The sequence below is a fragment of the Podarcis melisellensis genome (genome assembly GCF_964234715.1).
Source record: "Podarcis melisellensis genome assembly, chromosome: 13".
Taxonomy (NCBI): Eukaryota; Metazoa; Chordata; class Lepidosauria; order Squamata; family Lacertidae; genus Podarcis; species Podarcis melisellensis.
In genome coordinates, this window is record NC_138545.1 from 50,850,240 (window position 1) to 50,872,885 (window position 22,646).

Sequence of the window (22,646 nt, forward strand, 5' to 3'; positions counted from 1 at the left end):
GCTAAACACAGATCAGAACCAACTCTCTACACCTCTCTCTCTTCAACCATCTCCCCATTTATCTGCTCACTCCCTCAGAAACGGCTCCTTTTATTCTCCTTCCCAAAGTGCTGGCTCCACCCTCCTCTGGTCAGCTGCCTTGGTAGCCAATCAAAGAGTGGTTCCAGCCCTTGGAAGCACTGCATCCCCAGACTCCAGTCTGGCTCAGCTGTCCATCACACCTGGCAAGTGAATCAGTCAACCATTCTGGGCTATTAAACAGCAAGCTGCCTAACAAAGGTTGGATAAGTGACAATATCACCTCATTTAAATAAATAAAACAAGTTTAAAGCACATACTTATGGAAGAGTTACACATATATGTAACACTGCTGCTTTTATGTCTTCAAAGGCTATGTGGTCCTAGTTCATAAACCAGCGGTGTTTTTAAACGTCAGCTCAGAGGGTCAGAGGCGACTTGTGTGTATGTGTTGATACCTACCAGGCTCTATTGCACATTCTGGTATCAGTGACATCTTGCCTCACCCTTGGGGAAACGGGGTTCTTTGGTCATATATCAAAGCTGTCATTATATAGCCTGTGCTGGCAGGCCTCTCCCAGAGACTCTTGAACCATATCTGTTAAATGCATTAAGAGTCTAAACAAATTCTCAAGCTTTTGGATAAGCGCACAGTAAGTAGGTGAGGCAAATAGACTTATGTCACTCCAGCCACGATTCACATTTCATAAACAGCACCAGAAAATCATTTGGACATTTCTGTTTGAAGTAATTCCTGCACTACGTGCCTTGTCTGCAGCCCTCTCTTGGATTGCTGGAGAGGAATTAAGCAAGCATGGCAGTCCTGGTCTGTGGTGCTTCTAAGTTATGCAGTTTGTAGACAAGAGAATTGTGCAGGGGGGGGCGGAGGGGCAGATAATAGCTTGGGACACGACTAGCACTGGATGGAAGATGAATGACCTTCAGGGAAGACAGCAACACAGAAGAACAATAAATAAACAGAGGGCAGGCATATCAAGTGAACCTCTGGAGACTGCAACCCACCAGGCTGAATGATGCTCACTGGCTGCTCAACAAAACTGCCCACCCAAGGGTGTTATCAAGCAGTGCGCAGGCCACAATACATGGTTGGTGGGCCACACTCAGCTTGGTGGGTCACAAGTTGTGCTTTTTGTAAAGCTTTTTTTAAACAAAAAAATCATTTTATAATGTATATAAACTAAATAGAGCAATTATAACAACATCTGGAAATTAAAGGATGAAAAGCAAAACGATAAAATAGGCATGTAGAACAAATATACTCGCACATGGGTTAAAATAGCAAAGTCCAAGTAAAGACTGTCAACGTTATCAGATTATAAAGTGTAGTTCTGGATTTGCCGGGTTTGTGAGGAGAATTGTCTTGAAAATGATAGTTCCACTGTATATGTCCTAAAATAATGCAAAATTATATAAAAAGTAAGTTGTGGAAGATGTTTGACACCAGTGTGTGTGTTTGTGTGTGTGTGTGTGTGTGTGTGAGAGAGAGAGAGAGAGAGAGAGAGAGAGAGAGAGAGAGAGAGAGAGAGAGAGAGAGAGAGAATATCCCATCTGAATATTTGGAGTTAATGACCCCCCAATCCCAAACATGCCATTTCTGGATGCACCAGGCCACCTGACCAGTATTGGCGATTTCATTATCTCCAAAGTGTCAGACAGCAATGACAGGCTGCAGACGGGCAATTTTAATTTTGAAATTCACTTACTGATGATAAATTCTGCATGTTCAAAGGTTACGCAGAGTTTCGTTTAATATTCATGAGCCCAACAGCAAGATGATCCTGGTATTTCAAAGGTGATTGTCAATGTGAGCCTGTGAACCTAAATGTACTGGGTCCCACCCATTGGAGGTGAACGCCGTAACCTTGAATTCCTAATGCATAATCTCACTGGGAGGAAGGTGGCAGAGGCTTGCCCCCTTAAATTAAATCTACTTTCTCAACCCCATGGTTCTAGAAGTGACACTGACATTCCCAGGACACCATCCGCTGGTGAGAAACCCCCGCTTGAAACTTGGCCATTACTTTGGATTTTATTATTCTGTGCAAAGGCAGAATTATCATTAATGTGGCTATTATTAATCTAACCAATAATTTATTTAATAGCATCAGACTGCATGCCTCATTCATGCTGTATGTAACCACAGGGATTATAAAAGTTGTAGTTAATTTAGCTTTAAATAGCTGATCTGGAGTCTCATTCCTTTTTTACCTTCATAATAAATTACAGCATTCCTCATCAAAATGCCCCATCGCCTGGGTGACCATTGGTCCTATTTCACAAAAGACAGTCTTCTGTTTGATCGGCTGTCACTCCTCTGAACAGCTGTTCTGTCCAAGTCCAGTTTAAAAGTGAAGGACCCTAAGGAAGGAGAGCAACAGGGACGACTGGCCTGTTTGCTTAATAATAATAATAATAATAATAATAATAATAATAATAATAATAATTAATTTATACCCCGCCCATCTGGCTGGGTTTCCCCAGCCACTCTGGGCGGCTTCCAACAAAATATTAAAGTACAATAGTCCGTCAAACATTAAAAGCTTTCCTAAACAGGGCTGCCTTCAGATGTCTTCTAAAAGTCTGGTAGTTGTTTTTCTCTTTGACATCTGGTGGGAGGGCGTTCCACAGGGCGGGTGCCACTACCAAAAAGGCCCTCTGCTTGGTTCCCTGTAACTTCACTTCTCTCAGTGAGGGAACCGCCAGAAGGCCCTTGGTGCTGGACCTCAGTGTCTGGGCAGAACAATGGGGGTGGAAACGCTCCTTCAGGTATACTAGACCGAGGCTGTTTAGGGCTTTAAAGGTTAGCACCAACACTTTGAATTGTGCTCAGAAATATACTGGGAGCCAATGTAGGTCTTTCAAGACCAGTGTTATGTGGTCTCAGCAGCTGCTCCCAGTCACCAGTCTAGCTGCCACATTCCGGGTTAGTTGTAGTTTCTGGGTCACCTTCAAAGGTTAGCCCCACATAGAACACATTGCAGTAGTCCAAGTGGGAGATAACTAGAGCATGCACCACTCTGGCAAGACAGTCTGTGGGAAGATAAGGTCTCAGCCTGCGTACCAGATGGAGCTGGTAAATCGGGTCCTCCCTTAAAGAGGGCACATATTGTGGTGAGACCTGGACAACCGACACCCTGTGTTGTGGGTGGGTATGATTGGTCAGCCACAACACCCTACTGGTAGGTCCCTCAAAGGTGAGTGCAATCTGGCCAATGGGACGCAGTCCAAATGGTTCAAGGGACCTATTTATACCCATGCACGTGTCCCAGAGCTTCCTCTTTTGGCATGTGCATTCGGAACACCCGCCCACCTCTCCCTACTTTTAGGGCTTTGCACTTGACCTTGCTATGCCATCGTGTGTCGTGTCTCGTTGGCACAGGGGAACGGCAGGAATTTTCCCCACTTGGCTGATTGGCTGTTGCCATTTGGGTTTCGCCTGCAGTGTAGCAAATCGTCACAACTTGTAAGGTTGTGGATAGGCTCTGGTTCAGGTGATAGGGATGGGAGAACGCTCTTGCCATCACTATGTGAAGGGTATTCCATTAAAGGAATCCAGGGACTTGATGGTTTGGTCAACCCCTGAGAGGTGGTTGTGCCCATGCCCCAGGGGACATTTTGGTGACGGAGTTAGCCTGTTCCCGGCTTTCCGCTTATCCAGGTGTTCACCCTTGGCTGACCTATGCTGGAACCCTGCGCTACCTGCATGGCAGGGAGCTAGTCAAACCAGAGCTTATGCAATCAATCACTTTCTGTAATCAATAAAGTTGTCGCCTAAATTCTGCCAAAACCCAAAACTAAAATTTGAGTCAAGTGTGAAATTATTTAGGGGTGAGGTTTCTGGTCTGAACACGCAAACAGCTGCCCCAGACACAGAATTGACTCTGGTGAGATGTATGGTGTTTTCATTTGAATGACAGTAGAGCTCTCTACTTTTGCATTTATACATGTAGATTAACATATGCAAATGTAATGCAAATCTGTGTTCTCCTTTGTTTTGTGATACATTTTCCTTTTGGGGGGTGATGCACAAATGGTTGCCCAAATACCTGTTTTATACATTACCTTGAATGGTAGGCTGTCTCCAGTAATAAGACATTCTTCTGGCCGTATTGTTAATATGATTAACTTCTGCTCATCTAGCCAGTAACATGCTGGCAGCAGTGGGGTCTCAAATTTCAGCAGTGCCCTGTGCCATGCCTACATTTGGTGTGTCCCCCTCACCTTCCATTCCACATCATAGACACAGCACCTCCAGAGGAACATCTGGGGCTCTCCGCTGAGTGCAACTGAACTGCTCAGAAGTCCCCTAAATTTCCCTCTGCTGGTTGTGACCACAGCAGTGGGATATTTCCAATACACAACCATGTGCGCTACATAGTCATGCCATAAACTGCAATAACAGAAGCAGAAGATATACCTATTACCAAAACCACAAACAATTCCTAATCAGGTTCCTTCAAGCATGAAAACGTCTGTCAATCCGTGACTAATCTCCAAGACAGTAGAGCGTGTTGAATTTTTCAACTTTTGAATTCCCAAAATGAGGGGTGCTAAAAAGTTGTAACATGACTTGGGAATCCAAAAGATATTTTGGTTAAATTATATAATATTACTTTTGCCTGACAAGTAAAATGTGCATAAAATTGCATAGATATCATCAGAGATTCTTTTCTAAAAAATGTTTAGGGGTACTCTCTTTTTGACTCAAGAAAATCACCATTTTATAGTTCAAATTGGGAAAAATAAATACAGTAAATGGACCAAAGTAAAAGATTCATAAAATGTTTAGGGCATACCCCTACATCCCTCCAGAAAAAAACACAGGATGTCATTAAAAATGATTGCTTAGTACTTTAAGTTACATTATATAAACATATTATTTTTATTTATGTATTTTTTGTTATTATTTAGCATGGCTTGACATTTTCAGAAGGTAAAATTATTATTTTTTTTGTTTTCCAAAAGCAGTTTATGTGCTTCTTCATCAAACTTAGGCTTAGCACGCTAAATGTTGTCCAATCACAAAAATAAATGCAGATTTGAATTCCTGCCACTCAAGACCCCTCACTGAAGGAGTTTGCAGAAAATTTCACCCCCTAAAATGACAAGCCCTCAGCTAGGGAATCTGTTCTGGCGCAAGCGAATGAGGATCAAAAGGGCCAGAGGCAGATAATGACATCAAAGACACGCTGAAGTTTGTGATGGTCCGGTTCCAGAGCAGACAGCCTAGGAAAGCAAAGGGAGGAGACTGAGTCTGTGTGGATAGGTTGGGAAAGGAGCTGCAAAGCTTGGACCTCTGACTTTCATATAAAGTCTTTAAAACAGCAAGGTGCATTGAAATGGGCTTGTGAAGCCAGCTGACTATTTTCAGGCTGGAATTTCAATTGCTGAGAGACTAAAATGCTGGTGGCACAGGTGATAAGTTACTAGGGAATGAATCGCTACTGAAGGCGCTGGTTCGAGTCTCTCTCTCTTTTAAGTTGTGGGTGAACATATCAGACGACACAGCAATTCTTCAGACAGCTCTTGTTTATTCACAGAACAGAACAGAACTGAAGGGTTCAGCCAACCTGCTTATATAGAGCTGAACTACAAAGCAACAGTAACAACTTTCTGTAACTATCCAATCACTGAACTTTCAATTCCTTATTTGCAAATGCGGACCTGAGTGAAAACTATTTACAGTATCCCCCTGCTGGCTCCACACACTTACTTTGCCATATCTAAGGCCGGTATGATGTCAAGTTATCATTTGACAGAAATGCTGAATTAATATAGCAGAAAAGTGGCACAACGTGGAATACCCATAGTGCCTTTGGTCCCATGGATCGATTTAAACTGATGGAATTTAAACTGCCAAGAAAGAAAAAAAAAGACCAATTTTAATAATTGATTTAAATTAAGTTTGCCATTTTGTAAGGCATATGCTTCTGAAAAATATGCATAGCATTTTGTTTTTATTACAAAAACATATTGGTTTGCAACTAAACAGAGTCTGTATACTTCCCAGGGATGAATTACAAACGCTCTGATCAGGCAGACCTCATGTTTTTGCACTACAGTTTGGCATCTGCTCAGAGACAAGGGAGGCTGGTGTGAAATTAATGAATTTCAGTTTAGTTTCTTCATATGCCTGCAAGGATAAGTAAGAACACTTCCAATTTCTGCACACATATTCCTTCCAGCATTAGGGATAACCACAGATGGAAATCAGATACACATACAGATGGGAATGTGTATTTGAGTGTGTGTGCTGCATTGCTTTAGAATTCACTTTTGAACATAGATTCAAATATGCATCTCCTTCTAAATTCTGCCACAGCTTGTTGTTGTTTAGTTGTTTAGTCGTTTCTGACTCTTCATGACTCTATGGACCAGAGCACGCCACGCCTTCTTGTCTTCCACTGCCTCCTGCAGTTTGGTCAAACTCATGCTGGTAGCTTCGAGAACACTGTCCAACCATCTCATCCTCTGTCGTCCCCTTCTCCTTGTGCCCTCCATCCTTCCCAACATCAGGGTCTTTTCCAGGGAGTCTCATGAGGTGGCCAAAGTATTGGAGCCTCAGCTTCACAATCTGTCCTTCCAGTGAGCACTCAGGGCTGATTTCCTTCAGAATGTATCGGTTTGATCTTCTTGCAGTCCATGGGACTCTCAAGAGTCTCCTCCAGCACCATAATCCAAAAGAATCAATTCTTTGGCTTCTTTATGGTCCAGCTCTCACTTCCATACATCACTACTGGGAAAATCACTATGTTCTGCCACAGCTAGTAGTGCATAAATACCTAGAATGGGAACTGGGAGTAAATTAGTAACAGTAGTTACCAGAACCAGACCAAAACATTTTGGCACCTGAGGCAAATTGCAAAATGATACCCCTCACCACCAGCAAAGAAGAGGGGAGCAAAGATCTAGGTTGGGAATGGGGGCAGGAATCAAAACAACCTTACCCAATGGTTGAAGTGGGGATCAAAGGCCATCACGGTCTAGGAAGGGGGGGGGAAGGGCCCATTCTGAATCATTCTGGGTGGATGCAGAGCCCAAGAGACCCCAGAGGGTCTCCCACCATTTCCTGCCTTAGAGGTGGAAGACTGACAGCACCTCCTATTCGCACAGAGGCGACGTTAGAGGCAGGGCTGCCAAGAAGAGGACAGCTCTGGCCTCCAAGAGGCATGCTGAAGCCACCACTGGACATTGATTGGGAACAGCAAATTCTTACTGCCTTCATCAAGCTGCCAATATTTTTAAGTAAAAATCATGACCACTGTACTGGCACAAAACTGATACAGGTTTGTAGTGCTGATCTGTTATACCTCAAAGTTGGCTTGTATTGTACAGTGGTACCTCTGGTTGGACGGGACACAGGTGGCGCTGTGGGTTAAAGCCTCAGCGCCTAGGACTTGCTGATCGAAAGGTCGGCAGTTCGAATCCCTGCTGCGGGGTGCGCTCCCGCTGCTCGGTCCCAGCGCCTGCCAACCTAGCAGTTCGAAAGCACCTCCGGGTGCAAGTAGATAAATAGGGACCGCTTACCAGCGGGAAGGTAAACGGCGTTTCCGTGTGCGGCTCTGGCTCGCCAGAGCAGCGATGTCACACTGGCCATGTGACCCGGAAGTGTCTCCGGACAGCGCTGGCCCCTGGCCTCTTAAGTGAGATGGGCGCACAACCCCAGAGTCTGTCAAGACTGGCCCGTACGGGCAGGGGTACCTTTACCTTTACCTTTTTACCTCTGGTTGTGTGGGACGCAGGTGGCGCTGTGGTCTAAAGCACTGAGCCTAGGGCTTGCTGATCGGAAGGCCGGCGGTTCAAATCCCCGTGATGGGGTGAGCGCCCGTTGCTCGGTCCCTGCTCCTGCCAACTTAGCAGTTCAAAAGCACATCAATGTGCAAGTAGATAAATAGGTACCACCCTGGCAGGAAGGTAAACGGTGTTTCTGTGAGCTGCTCTGGTTTGCCAGAAGCGGCTTAGTCATGCTGGCCTCGGCCAGTAAAGCAAGATGAGCGTTGTAACCCCAGAGTCATTTGCGACTGGACTTACCTGTCAGGGGTCCTTTACCTTTACCTTTTTACCTCTGGTTGTGAACGCTTCTGGTTGTGCACGCTTTGGGTTACGAGCTCCTGTAATCCAGAAGTAGCTGCTCCCAGTTGCAAACTTTGCCCCGGGATGAGAGCAGAAATCACACTCCAGAGGCACGCTTTCGCTAATGGCGCCTCAGGATAAGAACAGTTTCAGGATAAGAACAGACCTCCAGAATGAATTACGTTCTTAACCAGAGGTGCCACTGTACAGTATTTCCCATAGCTTTCAGAATTTGCAACGTCTGTTGATGTTCTTACTATGCTGTCTCCTTATCTTTGGTTCTTTGGTTCTGGTCCTTGTTAAGCAGTGCTATTTTTCTAGAAAAAGGTACCAGAACTCACCATGTTCTCCTATAATGGCATTGGCACCCACATGAGAGGTGCCAGAACTGAGTTCCAGCTGAAGAAAAGCCCTGTTAAGTATATTTGGTTTAATTTACACTGAAACGAGAATGCCTGTGTGTGTTGGTGAGAGGGTTTAACTGGAAGATTCCATTGAAGCTAAGTTAAGAGCAAAAGGGGCTGTCTGACATGCCTTGATGGGCAGATAATTAACTGTTATCATTCTCAGGTATCTCTGACATGGTGTTTTAAACATAGGTCACATTAGAGTTATTGAATTGCAAATTCGCCATCTAGGAATGATGGTGGCAGGAGTTCTTTGTTCTCAGACTCTTTAAGGATGAAAATGAAGCTCTCCAGGAGCACATGACCACACACAACGTAGAGCAGGCACAGGCAAACTAGGCCCTCCAGATGTTTTGGGACTACAACTCCCATCATCCCTAGCTAACAGGACGAGTGGTCAGGGATGATGGGAGTTGTAGTCCCAAAACATCTGGAGGGTCGAGTTTGCCTATACCTGACCTAGAGCCTCTGCTTCTAGGTCTGTTTGGAGTATTTCATATTTTCAAAGGTGCTGAGCATCTTAGAAACAGAAGACAGCACAATGTGTCTTATGAAGTTATTTGGATGTATCTTTGAGGTTTTTGCTTTGTTTTGAAGAAACTTTTGCAAGTAAAGATTTACTTAAGGGCCTTGACAATGTTTTATTTCCAAGAGGAGTCAGCTTCTAGGCATCCAGTCACTTCAAAGTGCCCAATATTAACACCTGGAATAGTCCTGTGCCCTGGAGAACAGCCCTACATATATAAATGCAGAAAATGACTTTTCTTTCTTTCTCCTGATCCAGGAAAAGTTGTATATCTGGTGGCCTATAGCATTCTGCTCCGTGTTTATGTGTTATACCATGTTTATTTGTTATATATTGAAAATCAATAAAATCTGTTACAAAGAAAACCCATCCTGCTGAAATGCTGTCATTTTTTATAGCAGCAATGTTCTGATTTATTTTTGTCTCTCCAGACAGCAATGATGTGGTTGCATGAGGGAAGCATCACTGAATAAATCCACCTCTTATGTACCATTATTGAATCAAGAACATGCAGCAGAATATAAGGGATTAGCAGAGCAAATTTTGTGAATTTATAAATATGGCAGAATTGACCGCAACTATAAGAGGAAAATCAAACCCATTTTTATTTTTTTTAAATGGAGTTGCGTAAAGGAATATATGGAAAAACATTGTTTTGGTATTGAAATATTGATATGAAGTCAAAAATATCACAAGGAGAAGTGACAGAGTAATAACAGGCATAACAGAAATAGTGGTACAGTGGTACCTCGGGCTACATATGCTTCAGGTTACAGACTCCATTAACCCAGAAATAGTACCTTGGGTTAAGAACTTTGCTTCAGGATGAGAACAGAAATTATGTTCCGGCGGCACAGTGGCAGCGGGAGGCCCCATTAGCTAAAGTGGTACCTCAGGTTAAGAACAGTTTCAGGTTAAGAACGGACCTCCGGAACAAATTTAGTACTTAACCCAAGGTACCACTGTATAAGATAGCATAAGAACACAACAAGACAAGTAAAATTTAAAAGGAAAAGTCACATACGGGTAGAGGGAAATCGTTTTTATTTTTTATATGTCATCTTGATTTCTATTGATTATTCTACCTGATATGTCGATATTTGATATTTGTTTTATTTCTGCAAAATAAAAAAATAAAATAGGGCATGCAGCAGAATACACTCCCAATAAAGCAGCAGTCTAGTGGGATCCACATACTCAGCAATTTGTCATTCCAACAATCCACTGGCTACATATACAGAAAACCCAACAATTTGCTTCTGGGCATGGCAGTCGGGCATACTTTGTGTGTTGTACTCCACTGGGGAGGAGGAGCTACGGTCAGAACACATGCACAGGGCTCCAGGTTCAATCACCAATTAAAATAATGTTGGGTAGCAAGAATGGAGGACTTCTCTGCATAACACCACAAAGAGTCACTGTCGATCCAAGCAGTGGCGTAGCGTGGGGGGTGCAGGGGGGGGCCGGCCGCACCGGGCACAACATCTTGGGGGGGCGCTCGCCGCCTCCGGAGTCGCCGAAGAGCCTCGGGCGCAGGCTGTAGCAGAGCCCCATGTCTCGCGGAACCGACGAGCTGTGCGCACGTCCGGGCTGAAGGCGTCCAGCAGGCAGCGGCTCTCAGTGCTCGCCGCGGTCCCCGCGCGCCAGGGCCGCGGAGGGCGCACCAGGCAGCCCCTCCTCACAGCCCCACCGCTGCTGCTGCTGCAGCTGCTGGGCCATGTTGCATTTTCCTCGCCCCTCTGCCCTCCTCCTCCGGGCAAGCGGCATCGTTTGGGGGGCAGCGCCAGCGGCAACTCACCTCAGATCACCTGACACGGACCCGCCGCCGTGGCTACCTTACCGTAAATACCCCAGCCCAGGCAGCAGCAAGAAGAAGCTGGTAGCGGCGGCAGATTAGGGGTTAGGGGGCGCAAATTACTTGCCTTGCCCCGGGTGCTGACAACCCACGCTACGTCGCTGGATACAAGTAAGCAATATTGGGCTAGATGGTTCAGCAATCCAGTTTAGAAGAAGGCAGAAGGTTATCATCTACTTACTGCACCACACCACCTACCCAACCTGCCTGTGAACTCAGCAGTTTTGAAACACTGAGCCAAGCTGTGCCGCTTCAAATGCAAGTAGAAAAGATGAAACACCACCTCTGTGTACAGTGATGCCGCTTGCATTTTGTAAGCAATTGTGACACCTGTGCAGTCATTTTCATTTTTTACCTATTAAAGTTGAAAGTAGAATTTTGAGTTGGGACCAGATGTCTTTGCAGCATCCCATAAACATCAAGAATCAATTCCAAAAGGCAAGTTTAATCCATGAATATTAGATCAATCATTTTTAGTGGGGAGATGGTGGGGATCAGGTAGAAATGATAACTGTGGACAAGGCATCCAAATACCTTTTGTTTTTTTTTAATATAATTTTTATTAAGTTTATAATATACAAAATTCAAATTCCAAATACATGTTTCCATAAATCTAGTGGACTCCCCCCCTCTTCCGGACTCTGCATTCTCTGTAAAACCAAAACCTCAGCAATTTGTTGACTTATTTTAAACATAATAATATATCTTCCATTTTATCGTGATATCTGGTCTCTAGACATTTCAATCCGAACCCATTAATTTTTAGTTTCAACACAATAAAATTATTTCATTACACCACTTCTGTCTTGTTGTGCCTTATTTACCAATTCAAAGATTTACCGATACTGAAGCTATAATTTCCTAGAGAGAAGCATTTTTTAACATTCATACAATTTATAATGCTTTTCAAATAGTCCTTAAATTTTTCCCAAACTTCCTCCGTTTCTTCTTCTCCCGAGTCTCGAATTCTGCCAGTCATTTCAGCCAGTTCCATATAATCCATCAGCTGCGTCTGCCATTCTTCCAGTGTGGGTAGATTTTGTGTCTTCCAGTGCTTTGCCATCAAGATCCTTGCTGCTGTAGTAGCGTACATAAAAAAAGTTCTATCTTTCTTAGCCACCCTCTGGTCTACCATGCCCAGGAGGAAGGCCTCCGGTTTCTTGGGTAAGGTAAGTCTAAGCACCTTTTTTAGTTCATTATGTATCATCTCCCAGAAGGCCTTCACCTTCGGGCAGGTCCACCAGAGGTGTAGAAATGTCCCTTCCTCCTCTTTACATTTCCAACATTTATTATCAGACAGGTGATATATCTTTGCAAGCTTGACTGGGGTCATGTACCACCGGTATGTCATTTTCATAATATTTTCCTTCAAGGCACTACATGCCGTGAATTTCATTCCGGTGTTCCATAACCTTTCCCAGTCTTCAAACATAATGTTGTGCCCCAAGTCCTGCGCCCACTTTATCATGGAGGATTTAACAATCTCATCCTGTGTATTCCATTTAAGCAGCAAGTTGTACATTCTCGAAATTAACTTAGATTTTGGCTCAAGCAACTCTGTCTCTAGTTTCGATTTTTCCTCCTGGAAACCCACTTTTTTGTCCGCTTTAAAAACTTCCTGGATTTGAGCATAATGCAACCAATCTCGCACCTTGTTTTTTAACTTTTCCATACTCTGCAACCTCCATTTATCTCCATTTTTTTCAATTATTTCCCAATATTTAGGCCAGTGGGCCTCCATATTGAGTCTTTTACGTGCTTTGGCCTCCATCGGTGAGAGCCACCTCGGAGTTTTACTCTCCAATAAGTCTTTATATTTTGACCAGACCATAAAAATTGCCCTTCTGACAATATGGTTTTTAAACGATTTATGAACTTTAACCTTGTCGTACCACAAATATGCATGCCACCCAAAAGCATTATCAAATCCCTCCAGGTCGAGGACATCGGTGTTCTCTAACAAAATCCAATCCTTCAACCAGCAGAGGGCTGCAGATTCATAATATAACTTCAAGTCCGGCAGGGCAAACCCCCCTCTTTCTTTCGCATCTGTTAGTATTTTAAACTTTATTCGGGGCTTTTTGCCCTGCCAGACAAATTTAGACATATCCCTCTGCCATTTTCCAAAACATTCCACCTTATCCACGATCTGGAGGGCCTGAAACAAAAATAACATTTTCGGCAATACATTCATCTTTATAGCAGCTATTCTACCCAACAAGGAAAGTTTCAGTCTTGACCATGTTTCCAAGTCTCTTTTAATCTCTGACCAACATTTCTCATAATTGTCCTTAAACAAATTCAAATTTTTGGAGGTCAGGTACACCCCTAAGTACTTTACTTTTTTAACCACATTTAGTTCTGTTTCTTTTCTGAACTCCTCTATTTCAGTAGTTGTCAAGTTTTTTGCTAAAACTTTAGTTTTTTGTTTATTCAACTTGAATCCCGCCACCCGACCAAAGTCAGAAATTAATTCTAACGCTCTTTTAGTACTAGAGGCTGGCTCCTGTAATGTTAATACCAAGTCATCTGCAAATGCTTTCAATTTATATTGTTTCTCTCCGACCACAATTCCCTGTGCCAACCGGTCATTTCTAATCATATTCAATAGCACCTCCAGGACTGAAATAAACAACAGAGGAGATAGAGGGCACCCCTGTCGTGTCCCTTTTTCAATTTTGAACTCCTCTGTCACCACGTTGTTTACTATCAATTTAGCTTTTTGTTCTGAATAAATTGCTTCTATTCCATTTTCAAACCCCCGCCCTACTCCCATCCTTTCCAAATTTTTCTTCATAAACATCCAAGAAATGTTGTCAAAGGCTTTCTCCGCATCAATAAAGATCAACACCGCTCTTGTATTTGAGTTAATCTGTAAAAATTCCAAAATGTCAATGATGTTTCTTGTGTTATCAAATAAATGTCTGCCAGGGAGAAAGCCTGCTTGGTCCTTATGAATCACTTCATTTAATACTTTCTTAAACCTACTTGCCAAAATGTCAGCAAAAATTTTGTAATCCACATTTAGGAGTGAGATAGGACGGTAGTTTTTAAGTTGAGTTTTTTCAGTTTCTGATTTTGGTATCAACGTGATGAAAGCTTCTTTCCACGTTTCCGGTGCCTTCCTCCCCTCCATAATCTGGTTACAAACTTCCAACAATGGTTGTATCAATGAATCCTTCAATGCCTTGTAATATTTGGAAGTAAGTCCATCAGGTCCCGGAGACTTGCCCAGTTGGAGGTTCTGAATGGCGCATTCAATTTCTTGGATTGTAATATTACAGTTCAGGGTTGCTCTCATTTCCTGGGGTATTTTTTGTAATCCATTAGTTGTGACAAATTGGTCCACCTCCGAGCCTTTTTGTGGCCTTTGTGAATAAAGTTCTTTGAAATATCTCTGGAAACACTTTCTAATTTCCTCGGGTTTCTGAACCATTCTCCCTTCAATCTCTAGATTTGTAACTGTGTTAAGCTTTTGTCTCTTTTTCAACTGCCAAGCCAACAACTTCCCGCACTTGTTAGCAGATTCAAAGGATCTTTGTTTCATTTGTTTAATTTTCCATTCCACCTCTTGATTTATCAGTTTCGAATATTGTGCCTGGAAAAACTTCACTTCTCTCAATACTTCCTTTGATTTAGGCCTGGATCTCAATTTTTTCTCTCCTTCTCTTATTTTCTCCAAAATCTTCTCCTTCTTTTCATTCCAGAGCCTTTTTTTAATCGTGTTCTGCTGTATTAGAAACCCTCTCATAACTGCTTTACTTGCGTCCCAGATTGTTCTTTTTTCCACATTTGTCTTTAAGTTTATTTCAAAATAATCCTTTAAAACTTTTTGGGCCTTCTTAACAATCTCCTGATCTCTTAACAAAGCGTCATTCATTCTCCATCTGAAAGATCCGGTTGTATTTAATCTCAATTCCATTCTCAAAGCATTGTGGTCGGAGCAGGTTTTTGGGCAGATTTCCACTTTTCTGGTCTTAGGTGCCAGCCCTCTAGTTATCCATATTTGGTCGATTCGCGTCCATGTCATGTGGGCCTCAGAAAAGAAAGTTCCTTCTTTCCCTAGAGGGTTCTTGATCCTCCATATGTCAATCAAATCCAAATTGTCAGTCATTTCGAAAAAGGTTTTTGGTAGTCTGCCGTCTTTCGTTATATTAGCACTTTGCGACTTATCCATATTCACTGAGGCGACTCCGTTCATATCTCCCAACATGATAATGTTGTTGTAATCCAAATAGTCCAGCATAGTCTCATGCAGCTTCTTAAAAAATTCCGATTTTCCATCATTTGGGGCGTATATTCCTAGAATTAAAAACTTTTCTCCTTGTGTCTGAATTTCAATTGCCAAAATTCTACCCTGTTCATTTTTGAATACGAATTTTGGTGACAAGTTCTCCTTTGCATATATCACCACTCCTCTTTTCTTAACTTTGTCCGATGAGATAAATTCTTGGCCTAGCCTTTTGTTAATTAACACTTTTCTGTGGAGTCTTGTCACATGTGTTTCTTGCAGGCAAATAATGTCCAATTGTTCTTTTTTCAAAATATGAAATACTTTTCTCCGTTTTTCTGGAGAATTCCCGCCATTTATGTTCCAACTAAGAAGCTGTAGAGACATCCTGGTCTACTTCTTAAATATCACAGTTGGGTATCTAATTTGTCCTCCGTTCCCGAAGGCTGTGGTGCCGGTCCGCCTCCAGATGGTACGGGTCTTGGTGGTAATCCCGGTGGTGGAGGCCAGGAATCTACAGCTCTCTTTTGGAGGTCCTCCTCGTTGTCGTGTAGGAACTTCTGGTGGTCCTCTGGTGTTTTAATTCTTACCTTCTTTCCTTTATAAGTGAATGATAGACCTTGAGGAAATTCCCACCTGTAAGGGATTGCGTTGTACCTTAACAATTTAGCCAAGTCTGTATATGAGGCTCTAAGATCCAGCAGATATTTAGGAATGTCTCTATAAATTTCTGCCCTTTTGCCTTCAACTTCCAGAGATTTTTTAAAATGTTGGCCTAATATCTTGTCTCTTTCCTCTCTTGTTCTCAAACAAACCAAACAGTCTCTGGACTTGTCTTTCTTAACCGATCTTCCCAATCTGAAGGCCGTCACAATTTTGAAGTCTTTATCTTCCTCAACCCCCCAAAATTTAGAAAACAACTGCGTCAAAAATTCCTCTAGGTTGCCCTGCTCCAGCTCTGGGACGGCCCTCAGCCTAAGATTACATTCCTTACTTTTCAGTTCCACCATTGACAGGTAGGCTTGCTGTTCTCCTACCTGTCTTTTCAGAGGTCTTACTTCCCCTTTGATCTCCTCCACCTTTTTGCACGCTTGCTCAGCTTTTTGATTGGCTTCCGCAGCTAATTTGTAGTTCTCCGCCGTAGCTCCTTGCAATTTCTCAATAGCCTGAGTATGCTGGGAAACCTGATCTGTTAACTTGCTGATAGTAGATGTAGCTCTGTCAATTTTAGATGACTGATCGTCCACCTTCTTATTCAGAAGTGCCAGTTGTTCCAAAATTTGTTTCAAGACTAGATCAGTTCCTCCAGTTGCCATATCTTCTGTTGCAAGCGTTTCAACTTCTTCCTCCTGCGCCGTCAGCACAGTTGGTACCGAAGATCTGCGTTGATGAGTCAACGTTGTTTGAACAAGCTGCCCAGCTCTCTTATCCTTTTTCTTTTCTTTAGCTTCCTCAGCTAAAGCTTCCTTAGCTTTAGATGCTCTTGTTTTCCCTGGGCCACTCATTCCCCAGCTGCCTCTGTTCAAGGTCAAATAGTCTTTCAATCCATGAGAAAGGCAAGTCCAGAATGTAAACAATTAAACCACAAAAAATCCCAATAAGGTACAGTTCCCAGACCTCTATGTCTCCGCAAATCCACTAGGGGGGGGTTTCATAAGAAAGAAAGTTTCTTTTCCACCATCAAAGTTCCTATTTCAACTTTTATAGTCCCCAAGTTCGAAAAGGAGGCTTTCAGATAGTTCTGTTTCAAAATAGTGCCACAAGGTAGCAGAAAGGTTCCAATATCAGTATTAAAGCGATAGTGTATCCATCAATGCAACAATTTGTACTTAAGAAAAAGTTTCAGCAGCCTGACAGTACTCCTTTGCAACACTGGCAGTCCGATAGCTCGGTTATCTCCTTCAATTCCACGTCACTTCACAATAGGGGGAAGATTCCTTAGCGCAATAAACCAAAAGATTTAATCCTTCAATCTTTTTAATTTCTAGAAGAACACAGTCTGTTAATGCCCCTTCATACTAATTTCAAATCTCTTTTAAGCGCTTCAGCCCACATCAGGTTCTTTGCTTTGCTCTGATTAGCAGGACCGGGAGACGGACTTCCTGTTACTCGCCTCCCGTTTTCAGCCGAATTAAATGAATTTAAGTCAATCTTTAGTCAATCTTTAGTACCCCTTACTCACGGGTAAATTGCAGCCAATTCCGATGATTTTCAAGAAGAAAGGTCGACGCTCATCAGCAACAGCAGCGCGGCTTCACTTCCGCGAAAAGAGCGATGAACTCACAGCGCCGCTCCCCCTTTCACGTTCCGGAGCCTCTTACGAGGTCCCTTCCTCGTTTCTGGGGGGGCTTCTGGCACCCGCCGAGTCCCACGGCCGCAGGCTCGCTCTGCCTACGGTTTGTCTTAATGGGTCTCCGCTTTGCCGCAGCGGACGACCCTTTTTCGCGGAGCCCCTCTTCACACAGTAAAGAGGACCGCCATTGCCGTTTTGCGCCGCCTCCGGAAGCTCGGCATCCAAATACCTTTTGGATGGTACCTTGGTTCTCAAACTTAACCCGTTCCGGAAGTCTGTTCCAAAACCAAAGCGTTCCAAAACCGAAGTGCACTTTCCCATAGAAAGTAATGCAAAATGGATTAATCTGTTCCAGACTTTTAAAAACAACCCCTGAAACAGCAATTTAACATGAATTTTACTATCTAACGAGACCATTGATCCTTAAAATGAAAGCAATAATCAATGTACTGAACTATAAAATAAATAAAACAGTATTGTAGATGATGGAAATTAAAATTAAAAAAAATTCTTACCTGCACTGATGATAGTCATTGTTTGGAAATGGGGGGCTTTTATCCATTTCCACAGTCACACAATCAATCAATAGCTGAACTGGGATCCACACAAAAACAAATTGACTGAAAAAGCCTCAAAACAAAAAATGCAAAATAAATAGCAAAAACAAAAGCACCAAATATAAGCTCCAAATATCACCTCAGAACACTGCAATCAGAAAATGAAGGCTTGAATTACAATGTGGGGGACGCAAATTAGCAGCGCAACAGGAAACACAGGGGGACTCAAAATGGAGCATGCTCGGCATCCGAAAAAAGTTCGAAAACTTGAACACCTACTTCTGGTTCTGCAGCGTTCGGGTTCCAAGTTGTATGTGAACTAAGCTGTTCGAAAACCGAGGTACCACTGTAATTGAGGAGGGGTAAAAGCTATGGTTTTCCCAGTAGTGATGTATGGAAGTGAGAGCTGGACCATAAAGAAGGCTGATCGCCGAAGAATTGATGCTTTTGAATTATGGTGCTGGAGGAGACTCTTGAGAGTCCCATGGACTTCAAGAAGATCAAACCTATCCATTCTGAAGGAAATCAGCCCTGAGTGCTCACTGGAAGGACAGATCATGAAGCTGAGGCTCCAATACTTTGGCCACCTCATGAGAAGAGAAGACTCCCTGGAAAAGACCCTGATGTTGGGAAAGATGGAGGGCACAAGGAGAAGGGGACGACAGAGGACGAGATGGTTGGATGGTGTTCTTGAAGCTACCAGCATGAGTCTGACCAAACTGCAGGAGGCAGTGGAGGACCGAAGTGCCTGGTGTGCTCTGGTCCATGGAGTCACGAAGAGTCAGACATGACTAAATGACTAAACAACAACAACAAAACCTCTCAAACAAATCAAGCAACTCTTCACCTCTTCCAGAAATCAAAAACATCAAACCTCCATTCTGGATTCTACTGAGGAAGCATATATTTTTTAACAGAACCCCAGTAATGGCTGGAGAATGGGGTCTCCAATTTACAGCAGTACATTTGGTGATAGGTCAGAAAGTGTCTAAAGTTCTCTGTGGTTATTGTTCTTCTGAGTTGGCCATCAGTTTCTGAGATTGAAATTAAAGACTTGAAATCATTTCTAATGGTAGGGAAGACCCCAGGAGAAGATATGATTCCCCTTAGTTTTTCCAATTAGACCTAACTGGTGAAATTATTCCCATCTATAAACTTAACTGATACTTTCCTCTAAGGATTGTCATTGAACTATCAGTTTCTTTAAAAGGCAATCCTTCTAATACAGGCAATTGTAGACCCATTCATCTCTGGAATGTGGCTTCTAAATTATACACATGGTTCTTCTTCAAAACTGCAATCCTGGGATTAGGAAAATGCCATTATTAATGAAGAGAAGTCTAGATTTTGAAAGAACTGCAGCACAATTGATCACCATTTAATTTCCAAGTATCTCAGGGGCCCAAATAAACATTTAATTGCAAATCTCAATTATTTTACTTCAGTCTTTTATCTGATAAACAGAGAGATCAGTTATGGTGTACACTGGCTGCAACTAATATTGACAAATGATTGTTTTGGCTCACACAGGTATCACATCATAATACTACCATTAAAGTAAGGATGGGCCCTACTGATGTTTTAACACAAGTAATTCAGCTAACAATAGGGTTTAAACAGAATTGTATATTGTAAAACACAGTTATATGTCCTATTTCCTACACTCCCTGGCATTGAGGGAATGAAAGCTGTAAGTCTTATTTAATGACACCCTCGTATTGTTATCCTTAAACAAATTGGATTTTAAAAGGCTGTGGCTTGAATCTGGTTTCCTATGCAGAAAGGCGAAGCTGGCTATGAATTATTCTATGACAGAGATTATGTTTTTTAATAACCAATCCCAGAAATGAAAATAGCTGCATGATGGTCAGGTAATTTGAGTAAGTTCAATCGTTTAGATATTTGGGACACAGATTTTAGGAAAGGTTGTCTTGGAAACAACAACTACCAGCTATTAACACATCAGCTGCTAGGACAGTTTGTCATCCTAACCCTAAACCCTTAACAATTTACGTTGGTTGGAACAATTGTGGATTGGGAGTTGGGCAGAGAGATGTCAAAACAAATGGCAAAATATGATTTAATTATTGAGGGACTTCGGGGATTAGGGCATCATTGCACCTTGGGGGAATGAGGTTTTTGACTATGATGTGCAGAAAGATGTTTTTTTAAAACATGTTTTGTTGTGGTGGCATAATATTAAGAAACATCATGTCATTACCCTGACTCACCAACTTATCGTGCATTATGTGTGGCCTTTACAGAACTTAAATCACACATAATTCCATCTGTGTAGCTTGAAAGAGGAAAAATGTGTTTGGATGTAGCCAAATTGAAGATATAACTTAGGGCTTATCCTTACTTTCCTGTCCTCTGCTCTTTCTAGGAATGGTTCTCATTTTAAAGTACCCTGTCCCCTTTTTTTTGTTCCATAATTTGGGACAGGGCGTGGCAAAAGGTTAGTGTGGATAAGCTTGACGCATTACTTATCATTTTGCACATTTTGTGGGGAGCCAGGAAAAAATTGGGGAGGGGTGTGAATGGAGGTTAAGGTTGACTCAATGAAGAGCAATGGATAACATGACCCTCATCACGTTAATTCAGAAGTAATTTGCAGCACGTGGGGGGGTGAAACTTCATCTTTGCAAATTTCTTCAGTGAGGGGTCTAAAAAATATGTTCTCGGTTGTGAGAAATTCCAATTTGCTATCATTTTTGTGATTGGACAACATTTAGCTTGCTGTCTACATTTGATGAAGCAGCATACAAAATGCTTCCAGAAAATAAAAGAATTTTAATTTTACCTTCTGAAAATGTCAGGTAATGCTAAATAATAACCAAAAATACATAAATAAAAATAATATTTATATATAATGTAACTTCAAGTACTTGGCAATTGTTTTTAATGATATCTATGCAATTTTACGGGACGCGGGTGGCACTGTAGGTTAAACCACAGAGCCTAGGACTTGCCGATCAGAAGGTTGGCGGTTCGAATCCCCGCGACGGGGTGAGCTCGCATTGCTCAGTTCCTGCTCCTGCCAACCTGGCAGTTTGAAAGCACGTCAAAGTGCAAGTAGATAAATAGGTAGCGCTCCGGCGGGAAGGTAAACGGTGTTTCTATGCGCTGCTCTGGTTCGCCAGAAGCGGCTTAGTCATGCTGGCCTCATGAACCAGAAGCTGTACGCCGGCTCCCTCAGCCAATAAAGCGAGATGAGCGCTGCAACCCCAGAGTCGGTCACGACTGGACCTAATGGTCAGGGGTCCCTTTACCCTTTACCTATGCAATTTTATTCACATTTACTTGCCAAGCAAAACTAAAATTATATTAATTTAACCAAAATATCTTTTGAATTCCCAAGTCACGTTACAACTTTTTAGCACCCCTCCCTTTTGGAATTTGAAAGTTGAAAAATTCAACACGCCCTGTCATGAAGGGAAAGAGAATGCTGGGTGCTAAGTTCATGAGATTCAAATGCAAATTCTGATAGGGCTACCCAGAGATTCTCCAGCTAAATTCATTCTGAAAGACACCTCAGAGTTCTGTGGCAGACTTGTAGGGATTGCTTTGCAAATAAATCAATTGAGGTTCCCTGAAAGGAAGAGATCAGAAATCCCCAGCCGTAAGCTTTTCAACAGTGACACATGATATTATCTTACAAAATGTTCAGCTGTGTTGCAAAACTATAAGCCAGTGGTTTTTCAAGATGAGTTCCAGGGAGCCTCAGAGCTCTTGGAAACTCATTGGGAGCTCAGGACTGAGAAGTTCAGTAATGGGAGACAATCTTCCCCGAAAGACATAGGATCTAGGTCCGAATTATCTACTCCAACTGGCAGTGATTCTCAGAGGTGCTAAGACAAAATCTCCTCCAATTTCTCAAAAGTTTTCTTCTCCTAAGAAAGAAGCTTCTATTTTTGTGCCTTACTCTTTGGGCACGTTAGACTTCTTTAAGATCTATGGTAGGGTTTTGAGCTTAGATTATTGTTTGTGAATGCAAATTCTTTTATTGTTAATTGATGAATGGGGAGAACGGTTTGACGCAGCACTTGTCCTCAGATAAACCTCTTTCGAAACACCTGCTACCCAATTATTTTTCACTGGGAACACCCAGGACGGAACCTGGAACTTTCTGCATGCAAAGTATGTGCGTCCTTCACTTTCTGTCAGTTACCACAAAATTGCCACAGCCACAGGATCACAAACAAAAGGAAAATGCCCCAGTTGAGCTTCTCTGCCTGCATCCCTCCCTTCCCAAATACCCTCTGTAGACACATTAGGTGGTTTCAGGGGCCATGTGAGAGTATATTGATGGCCTTGGAGACTGTGGTCACGATCTGCATTGTTTTGCATAGTGCCCAAACAAAGGGTCTTCTCGAGATTCAACCAGGTGGAATTGCAGGGTTGTGGGTGGGGTGGGATGCATGTTGTGTCAGGAGCTCATCCTACACTCGAGTAGGACCCTGGCAGAGACACATGCCCGACTGGGATGTTCCCTCCCTCCTGGTCGATCGTTTGAGAGCTTCAAAAGCTTTCTTCTGCCCGAACATCACAGCAACCAATGCCAACTGACATGGGCACACTTAGGGATCCGCAGAGTCTTCACAGCTTGCGTAACAGACCTCAGCAACTCAGCATTTTGGCTAATCTACTTTATTTACATATAAA

The 22,646-nt window shown here is 42.7% G+C and overlaps 1 protein-coding gene across 2 annotated transcripts in view; it reads left to right on the forward strand.

Annotated features, from left to right (window-relative positions):
• Nucleotides 1-22,646, forward strand: part of LOC309354202 (uncharacterized protein) — a 104,434-nt gene that overhangs the window by 21,102 nt on the left and 60,686 nt on the right. The window lies entirely within an intron of this gene.